The sequence below is a fragment of the Equus quagga genome, chromosome 1, assembly GCF_021613505.1.
Source record: "Equus quagga isolate Etosha38 chromosome 1, UCLA_HA_Equagga_1.0, whole genome shotgun sequence".
NCBI classification, from domain to species: Eukaryota; Metazoa; Chordata; class Mammalia; order Perissodactyla; family Equidae; genus Equus; species Equus quagga.
This window is the reverse complement of record NC_060267.1, coordinates 21,913,327-21,915,923: the sequence shown is the minus strand read 5'-3', so window position 1 is coordinate 21,915,923 and position 2,597 is coordinate 21,913,327.

Here is a 2,597-nt window from a genome sequence, read left to right as displayed (position 1 = left end):
CAGTCAGAGAAAGACGAACTCTATATGACTCCACTCATAGGTGGAAATTAGTATATTGAGAAGGAGATCTGATCGGTGGTTACCAGGGAAAAGGGGGGGTGGGGGGAAGGTACGGAGGGGGAAGTGGTGTACCCACAACATGACTAACAAAAATGTACAACTGAAATCTCACAAGGTTGTAATCTATCATAACATTAATAAAAAAAAAAAAAGAACAAGGCAGATGTATATATAAGCAAATGTCAGAATTGCTTGTATTGTATGGTCCTGTTTGTGTGAAAAAAAAAGCTGACATATGTGCTTATATATGTGGGGAAGAGACATAGCAATAGCTAAATTTACAAAGCACACATTGCGCGCTAGCCTCTGTCCTTAGAGCTGCTCCTGAACTATCTGCATGTATTCTTAAAACATGCCTGTGAGGTACGGAACCTTATTATCCCTATTTTACAGCTGAGGAAACTGAGACAAAGACAGGTAACATACGTTGTCCAGGGTCACACAAATATTAAATGGTGGAGCCAGAATATTAAGCATAGCTACCTCTGAGGGTGATGGGAATGGGGAATTGTAGTAAGGGTAATAGTTGCACTCTGCAGTTCAGTTTTATTGTTTTTTTATTATAGCATGTATTACATTTTTAATAAATATTTGGGGATGGGAGGAGAAATACTGAAGAAATGTAATGAAACCATGGTTATACCCTAGAGAATTAAGTAGGGTTGAATTCAGAAAATATTTGAGATTTCTACAGAGGAAAAAGAAAGGGATCAATAGAAACTTGTAAAATGTAGTATATGTCAAAGCTCAGATGATTGCTCTTAATACATTTAGTCCAAGCAGATAGTATTGTATAATACAACATTTGTCAGATGATACTTGGACACTGAACACTGCCTGACCACCATAAAAAATAAATCCAATATTTCATAACTTGCCTAGAAGACAAAAGAGAATGAAAAGGAAAAATTAGATAATGAGATGGGATTAAAATATCAGATTAAATAAAGATGTATATATATATATATATAAGGCAGCACATGCGGTTGTAAGGGCTGTATCTACCCAACTCTAGAGTATTGGAGCAGACTCTGCAGTGCTCAGGCCTTTCGTTGTGCTCTGGAGACTTCCACTCTCAGTGGCTGAATCTTTGTCCCTGGCGTCTTCTTCCCTCCATTTCCCACCCCATCCCAGCACCACAGAAAAGCCCCAGCCCTTGTTCCCAGCAGGCCAAGTCACCAAAGAATCCACACGCCCACACCCATGCTAACAGCCTCATCTAGTGACTCAGCTCAGGAGTTGGTATCTAAATATTACAGCTTCCTCACCCCTCAATTGGGACAATTCTGAGGCATGTATTTTGAACTATTTCCCAGAGTTTCCCTGTGGAATTAAGCTCCAGCCACTCACTGGAGCAGCCGACTTAATAATGCATTCTTTATTAGCTGTCTTCCTTTCCTGGTCTCACGTCTTCCCTTTTCTGCCCTATTGTTTTTGTCACTTCCCAAATAAACTCTCCCTCTTAAACCCTTGTCCTGGGGTCTGCTTCTGGAGGGGGCCCTCATTCATAGTGCAGTCTATATGAATAACACTCCTTGGAGCTGTGAGTTGCTCAACCTGTGAAACCATCCATGACAACTCTGTAAATATACCAATGTCTTCATTTCTACAGCAACCAGGACAAGAAAGAAGATGAAAAAATGCCCTGCTCTAATTATGAATATGAAATGCAACCTAGAAGTCACTGTTTTTCAAAGAAAGAAAAAAAGTAAGAGGGTTTTAAAAGAGTAAGGAATTACAACATACAAGGAAAAAGAATCCATTGGGGGGCCAGCCCTGTGGCCCAGTGGTTAAGTTCACGGGCTCCGCTGTGGCAGCCCAGGGTTTCACTGGTTCCTGGCACTATAATTTGAATATTTAGCATGCCCAAATTCTTGAGTTCACCTATGGAATTAAGACAAAAAGAAACAAATAAACAAAAAGCACTTAAACAGTTAAATCCTATCTAAATCTTAACTTTGCTAGATGAAAGTGGGTGATGGATCTTTACAGTAGTTTGCCTTATGTATGCCACCACGCAAAATACAGAAATATTTGAGATTCACATGTCTTACAGAATCTTAATGAGGACTCCAATGTTTTAAGTTTAATGGTTTGAAAGTATTATTCCAAATATAACATATAAAGTCAATCAATAAGCCAATAAAAAGAAACACACCAGCTAGCAGGAGCCTCCATTAGAGAACTGCTGGTTTCCGTATTTAACAAATCCTAAGCACGTGCTCCACGTGCAGCATTGTGCTGGGTGCTGTGGAGAATATAAAGAACAATACCCTATGTTCCTGTCTTAAAATTACTTAGAATTAGTGCTATTTTTGTTAGGGATAATACCATTGTAGAGCCTCTTTCTCAGAAATTACGCAAGCTAGATCAGCACACCAGATCCTTACTTTTAAGAGAAATCAATCGCTAATAGATACTCTCCATGTTCCCATAGAGTCTAAAGTGAAAATCAAATCAAATACTGTACTTATGTGTATTTTTAAGTCTCCATAGATTAAAAATAAAAAAGGACTTGTATTTTCATCACATAGCTT